The sequence below is a fragment of the Schistocerca piceifrons genome, chromosome 2 (genome assembly GCF_021461385.2).
Source record: "Schistocerca piceifrons isolate TAMUIC-IGC-003096 chromosome 2, iqSchPice1.1, whole genome shotgun sequence".
Lineage (NCBI taxonomy): Eukaryota > Metazoa > Arthropoda > Insecta > Orthoptera > Acrididae > Schistocerca > Schistocerca piceifrons.
In genome coordinates, this window is record NC_060139.1 from 235,909,977 (window position 1) to 235,918,274 (window position 8,298).

The window sequence follows — 8,298 nt, forward strand, 5'->3', positions numbered from 1 at the left end:
TCTAAACCCGTGTTGACTGTGTGTCAATAGACCGTTTTCTTCGAGGTAATTCATAATGTTCGAACACCATATATGTTTCAAAACCCTGCTGCATATAGACGTTAATTATATGGGTCTGTAATTAAGTGAATTATTCCTACTACCTTTCGTTAATTTTGGTGTGACCTGTGCGACCTTCCGGTCTTTGGGTACGGATCTTTCGTCAAGGGAGAGGTTGTATATGATTGTTAAAGATGGAGCTAATGCATCAGCACACACTAAAAGGAACCTAACTGGTATACAGTCTGTACCAGAAGACTTGCTTTTATTAAGTGGTTTAAGTTGCTTCATTACTCCGAGGATATTTATTTCTACGTTACTCATGTTGGCAGCTGTTCGAATTCTGGAATATTTACTTCGTCTTCTTCTTTTTGTGAATGAATTTCGGAAGGCTGTGTTTAGTAACTCTGCTTTGGCAGCGATGCCTTCGATAATATCTCCATTTCTATCGCGCAGAGAAGGCATTAGTTGTTTTTGCCGCTAACATACTTCACATACGACCAGAATCTCTTTGGATTTTCTTCCAGGTTTCGAGACAAAGTTTCGTTGTGGAAACTGATATAAGCAGCTCGCATTGAAGTCCGCGCTAAATTTCGAGCTTCTGCAAAAGATCGCCAATTTAGGGGATTTTGCGTTTCTTTAAATTTGGCATGTTTGTTTCTACAGCAGTGTTCTGTACCAAGGAGAATCAGCTCAGTTGTTTGTTAATTTATTTGGTATAAATCTCTCAATTGCTACCGATACCATTTCTTTGAATTCAATCCACATCTGGTCTACACTTATGTCACTAATTTGGAAGGAGTGGAGACTGTCTCTCAGGATGGCGTCAAGTGAATTTTTATCTGCTTTTTTGAATAGGTATATTTTTCCTTTGTTTCTGGAGGATTTGGGGGTTACAATATTCAGTCTCGCTGCGACAACCCTGTAATCACTAATCCCTGTATCCGTTTTGATGCTCGTTATTCTCTCGGGGTTATTTCTTGCTAAGAGGTCAAGTGTGTTTTCACATCGGTTTATTATTAGCGTGGGCTCATGAATTAACTGCTCGAAATAAGTTTCAGTCAGTTAGTTTAGCACAGTTTCGGATGATGTTTTATGCATACCTCCGGAATTAAACATGTATTTTTGCCAACATATCGAGGGTAAATTAAAGTCACCACCAACTATAGTCGTATGGGTTGGGTACTTGTTTGAAAACAAAGTCATGTTTTATTTGAACCTTTCAGTAACTATATCGTCTGAATTGGGAGGTCGGCAAAGGGATCCAATTATTATTTTATTCTGGTTGCCAACGATGACCTCTGTCCATACTAACTCACAGGAAATATCTACTTCAATTTCGCGACAAGATAAACAACTTCTAACAGCAAGAAACACGCCACCGCCAACCGTGTTTAGCCTAGCCTTTCGGGACACCTATAGCTTCTTCGTGAAAATTTTCGCTGAGCTTATCTCCGACTTTAGCCAGCTTTCAGTGCCTGTAATGATTTGAGCATCGCTGCTTCCTATTAGCGCTTAGAGCTCTGGTACTTACGGAACACAGCTACGACAATTTACAACTGTTGGCCTGCACCCTTTGTGACTGAATCCCTCCTTGTGTTTTCCCAAGACCCTGTAACCTAAAAAACCGCCCACTCCACTCCACGCAGCCCCTGCTACCCGTGTAGCCGTCTCCTGTGTGTAATGATCTTCTGATCTATTCAGGAGAACCCGAAATCCAACCATCCTTTGGTGCAAGTCGGGGTATCTGCAGCCTACACGGCCGCAGAACCGTCTGAGCCACTGTTTCAGACCCTCCACTCGGCTCTGTACCAGAGGTTCGCAATCGGTCCTGTCGACTATGCTGCAAATGGTCAGCTCTGCTTTCATCCTTGCAAGTACGACTGGCAGCCTTTACCACTTCTGTTAGCCGCTCGAAACCAGAGAGAATCTCTTCTGATACAAAGTGACACACATCATTTGTACCGACGTGAGCAACCACCTGCATTGGCTTCACCCTGTGCTCTTCATGGCATCTGGGAGGACCCGTTGCACATCTGGAATGACTCCACCCGGTATGCACACGGAGTGCACGTTAGTTTTTTTTTCCCTTCTTCGCAGCCATGTTCCTGAAGGGCCCCATAACGCACCTTGCGCTGGAGCTCCCAACTATCAATAATCCCACCCTCTGTGATTGTCAGGATCCTGCAGGCTGAGAGGCTTCCTCCGAAACAGGACAGACGACAGCGTTTGGCTCAGCGTCAGTGTCAGCCACAGACCGCACCTGGAACCTGTTTGTCAAACAAACCGGGGAGGCCTTACGTGCTGCCGCCTGGGAAGACTTTGGCCGCCTGCTACGCCCCGGGGCGACCCCAAATATTAAAAATTTATAATGACACATTTCACTCTCCTGCACACACACACACACACACACACACACACACACACACACACACACAGGGCGGGAGAGACAGAGCTGGCATGAACTTCTTGTTGTTAGTGAAAGTTAAATAGTGCACCCGGCTTGTACTGTATTTCTCATCGATTGTATAATATAGACTTTTGAGTTAACCTCGCAGTTTGTTTTTATAACGAAAAGTGTGTCAAACATAAGGTTACACTGCAAATCAGTGCGTTACCACAACCTTCATTCCACACTCACTGGCTTCGGTAAATCAGAACCAAATTATCACCTTCCACTATAATGACACATCTCGCGATACGCTACAAGTCAGCCTGTCAGCAGAACGAAGATTTCACGGCTCAGTTATCACACAGTAGCCCAGTATTTCCTTTCAAAATTTATTTTAGCCCCTCAGTGTCACCCGCTGTGTCGTAGACCAATGTAACAGCATCAAGGGGCATATGACACACGTGAAGGATTGATTACATAGGTACTAATATTTCGTGCTTGTCAGTGAAATGACCAAGACAGTAAGCTGAAGGCAAATTCCGTCAAAGCAGCTGAATTTGTACTACAATAATTATACTGTGTATGTGTTGCTCTTGTTTTGTTTGTTTGACTTTAGTTCCTCGTTATTACGATAGAAATTCAATCTTTTGAGTTCTTATCAACGTATTAACAAAGAGGAGTGTACCAGTATAGCTCAGGTCTGAGGATTAACTGTTATCACAAAAATAATCCTGTCCTCTCCTCCCTCCCCCCGGCCCCTCATACACACAGGCACGTGCGGTAGTGCAAAACGTCTTTTCCGACAGGAGTGAACTATTTAGCAAACATCTTGCTGTTCGATACATCACTCCTGAAATTACAGTTGAAAACAACAACACTGGCCACAAATAATGCAGATGTGTGGCATCAGACATGTAACAAAAGGGAGAATGTCTGACTCCTACAATGTGTTTTCGAGTTTCACCACTCATAGAAGAAACGAACATTTCTCATTGTGCGGATTTTCATTGCCTTTTTATGTGGGCGAACACTAATATGCAATTCACCATTAAATGCGACTTCGCCCAACAATACTATACATTTTACAACTGTAACAAAAAATTTAAAACATTTATTCAAAATACAAGTAAAGCAACACAATACTTCAAAATACTAATGTAACACATTTTCTCCTTTGACGTATTTCCCTTTGCAACCGTCTATAACAACAGTAATTCATCTTTGCTGTTACTAATAAAGAACTGGTAAAAACGCAGAATTACGTCTAACTCTAGTGTTCCGAACTCTGCAGAAAGTGTATGCGAGCACCACCACCGCGAGATCACGCAACAACCCCAGTTTGACGATGACAAAATATGAAGAAAGCAATGCTCGCTCCAAAGATATTTATTCTCTATGGCTATCACGAACCACCTACTGAATGAAGTAAACAAATGAAGACACATTCCTCTGTTATTGTCCATGGAAACATCACACAGCAGACACCTGTTGATGTTGCTACTGTAAATAGTATTCACACTTCAGGGTAAGTGGGGCACACACGTTAGTTGTAATGGAACTGGTTTGTATTTGTGTAAGTTTGTGAAATGTTTTTAAGTTGTAACGTTATGTTTGCACGTAACCAGCGTAGTGGAAGCCTTTTACTCCACACGTGAAATGACAGACATGGCTGTTATGGAAGCAGCCGTCGACCAAGTGATCTGTACGCCGAAAAATATCCGGAACGTAGGGTACAATCTGGACAGTTATTCAGCCATCTTTGCCAGCGATTAGTAAACTGGCTCCGCATCTCCAAATGTGGGTATCGCACCGTTCGTACTTCTGTTCTGGAGCAGATCTTGGAAGCAGATCTTGGAAACAGTGTGCACACAGCAAAGGGAAATTTGAGTAGACAGATTCTGGTCGATTTAAAATAAATGTACGTGTCCTGATAAAATAAATTTCAAACGGGCGTGCAATGTTGACTGTGTGGACATCGAACTTCTATACTAGGACCCGTCCGTGATTGTTGGGGCTTTCAGCATGTCACAAACTTGATCTCAACGGTGTACTCCCAGCGCAAAACTTCATCACGATGATTTTTAACGTGCTGTCAACTCAAATTCAATATTGGAGGCACGCCATTCCCTTGATCGTCCATTTTGTCTCGGTGTAGTGGTGGTCGCAGATTTTATTGCGTGATCGGCGTGGCTAGTCACTCCAACTCAGAAAGTTAGTAAATGGGTGAAAAGTTTATCATTTCCGAGAAACGATGCATTTGTAAATAAACATAACGTAACAATAACTGATCATCTGTAGAAGGATAGGTAATGTAAACAATCAATAGAATTTAAGAGACGATTCAGGCAAAATATCACGGGAATATTTTTTATTATTTCACCCATATAGTTAAAACGGAACAGAAAACAACTAATGTTTATGAAGTAGTTTTGAAGTGCAAGGTATTAAATGCTACACGGTATTATTTCTCGCAATCGTCTGCTATCAGGAATCATTATAGAAGCGAACGTTACGATTACCCTCACTGTGGAGTACTGTGTACACATTTGTCTGGGCTCATTACATCGTACATTACCAATATGTATTCATTCCGACTGTGTCATGTTATCTGAATATCTTATTGAGCAGTATGATCGAGAGAGAGCTCAATCGTTGTTTGTGAGTAAGTTGCGTTTACCTCTGACAGATAGGAAGTGAATCGAACATTTTGGTAGAAAATCTATTTGGAGGGCATGGGTGGCAACGACGCTTCTGACAGAGGCTAATTTACTGCTCTATGCGATTTATTTCACCCAAGAACAGACTAGCTGGAGTAGGCTTTACTTCGTCATAGCAAGTACTTCCTGAGACGCGATGAAATAACAGTGATTCTTAGGGGTTGTTAGGGTTGGTCATAATACTAATCTGGAGATATCAAGATTCTTTCTCTTCTAAAAATTATTTCTGTAAACCAAAAACGCCAAGCTGCCCCTTGTTTCGGAGTCCATGTTAACAACATATATCGTATAACTAGCTGAGTGCCAGAGTAGCTTAGTTGGAATGTCGGAGAAAGGCAATGGCATACCAGCATCAGTTGTACCAATGATGGTAGAGCACTGTGGTGTTTATTTTCTTCTTCTTCTTTTTTCTAAAGGCGTTCAGCTTGAGCACGGACTTAGTTTAACTTAAAATTCGAAGTTTTATATTTTCAGCGATGTATTTATGTTCGTCGTTATGTTAACAACATTGTTAACGGGAGGTATCATGTACGTTTTGTGACAGACAAAAAAAAAGCAGCTTTTATCCTGTTACAACGTGTAATTTGTCTCTTGTGGTTGTTATGCAAATAAGTGAAACAGGTGCGCCAAAAAAGGTACTACGTTAATTATTGGAGATATAGGGCCAACATACAAGGTAGGTACAGAGAATCGGCCTCAAATAAGAGGTTCACCTCAGGAGACTCGGGATTTTTATCAGAACCTGGGCGCACATTAATTAAGAACTTTGTGCCGCTGCAGATAAATGGCTAATGGCGACTTGGTGGACGCAGCCACAAAAGTTCCGTTCCCATGTTTCTCGTTTATCTGACTTACGGAGGGAAAAGGACGTATCGCGGTTAATTGCCGGTAATTTATGATTATGAGTTTCATTATATCTTTAACGACGCCTCGACTCGACCATGAATTTAAATTGGATTATAAATCTAGATTGTTCTACAGAGAGAGACGCCATTGGCGGCGGTGGTGGCCGAGTGCGCGTAATCCGGTTATTGATGGTGGAGAGCGGGCCGCTCCAGCGGACGTCAGAGGACAGTCGCCTACACTGTGCGCTGTTGGACCACTGGGCTGGCTGCCCTCATCCAGTTATGTGCAACGTCAGCGTGACGTCACGCCGCTCAGCTCAGTTTAGAACGATCAAACTATGGGGGAGCACCCGTCTTATAAAATATCGGAATCAATATTAAGAAACTAGCACTAGTGGTGGACAAATTGTGATTTTACTTCAATGCAGGGTGCATTTTAAACTCTGGGATCTCATCTTCAGGTGCACTGACAGACTACATTCACTTTTCTTCAAAATTTAGGTGTTCTGGTACCAGGAAGGTTATATTGGCGTATTTCAAAGTAGCACGTTGTGTATATAAGTTTGCGAAACCGACACAATCCAAAATTAACCCATTTCTCTCTGAATTAATTTTCATTTCTGAATTTCTCGAATTCGATATTTATTTATTTTATGTCAGCAAAGAAACATACTACATCGAGATAGACACAAAATAATGCACAATTTAAGCAACAGGGTATTACGCAAGGCAAAACATACATTTCACCTGAAATATATGACAGTAAATTTACTACCGGGTGGTTGTAATTAAACTTTCCCTATTTAACACGTTATAACATGGAAACTAATTACCGTATGAGGACCAAAATTCGTAGCATTAATGTCAAGGATATAAAAAAACTAAACTCTTCCAGAACAGGCCATGAAGGCCCAGTGCTACTGACCGGCCGCCGTGTCATCCTCAGCTCACAGGCGTCACTGGATGCGGATATGGAGGGGCACGTGGTCAGCACACCGCTCTCCCTGCCGTATGTCAGTTTCCGATACCGCAGCCTCTACTTCACAATCAGGTAGCTTCTCAGTTTGCCTCACAAGGGCTGAGTGCACCCCGCTTGCCAACAGCGCTCGGTAGACCGGATGGTCACCCATCCTAGTGCTAGCCCAGCCCGACAGCGCTCAACTTCGGTGATCTCACGGGAACCGGTGTTACCGCTGCGGCAAGGCCGTTGGCATGTCGAGGATATGGGTAAGAGTAATAACGCAGAATCAGTTCACTTGAAACACTTTTAATGTGCTGCTACAGTACATCGTACCATTACATACCGGTACCATTGCCGCTACAAAAGGAGCTCAAATGGCGCCCATCAGTGTCCAGTAGAGTCTGAAAGCGCAGGATTGCATTCTCCATAACTAAACGAAGCATGTCTGTAGGTATGCTGGCTATCTCTCTTGATATGTTGCGCTTCAGATCAGCACAGGTGTGAATGTTTCCCTCGTAAACCCTGTCCTTCAGCTACCCCCACAACCAGAAATAACAGGAAGTGAGATCACGTGATCGTGTTGGCCAAGCATTTGGAAACGATCGCTGATGTGCGGTGGGGCCCAATCTGGCATGAAAACTGTTGAGTTCAATGTGTCTCTCTCCTTTAGGGCAGATATGACATGCTGGTGAAGGGTATCGCTGTAACGCAGTCTAGTCACACTGCACATCTTTGGTCCTTGAGGGGCAACCGGTTCAAAAAAGAGTAGGACAATGGTGAACGTAGCCGTGAAGCCACACCATAGGGTGATACGTTCACCATACAGGAGGAACGTCATGCACAGCGATAGGAGGTGAATATCCCCACACTCGGCAATTGTGTGTGTTCACCTCACCCGTCAGAGAAATTGGGCTTCGTCTGTCCACAGGAAGGTTAAGGACCAGCCCTCGTCAACTTCAGACCTTGCGAGAAAGTGGATAGCGAAGTCAACACGTCGTTGTGCGTCCTGCGGTGCAAGCTGCTGTACGATATGGATCTTGTACAGATACCATTTGAGAATGGTTCGAAGCACTTTACGTACAGTGGACCACGGGATGTTCACCTGTCGTGACACGCACCCGCACTGCCTGACAATCGGGAATTGCGCCCAGCGCTGTCTGTCATAGCAACGGCGATTTCATAAACCAGCTGTGGTGCAACCGGTCGTCGGCCTCTTCCCGGAGCGACGCCCAGTTCTCAAGTTGATTCTAAGTTCCTCATCATGCACCACACAGCAGGTGGGGAAAGTGGGCCCTTTCGTAATCATTTCAGCCAGCAATATTCTCGAAGTGCAGGTGCAGCATT

The 8,298-nt window shown here is 43.5% G+C and overlaps 1 pseudogene; it reads right to left on the reverse strand.

Moving 5' to 3' along the window:
• Positions 1-7,087: 7,087 nt before the first annotated feature.
• Positions 7,088-7,205, reverse strand: LOC124778537 (annotated as a pseudogene).
• Between the last annotated feature and the right edge of the window lie 1,093 nt (positions 7,206-8,298).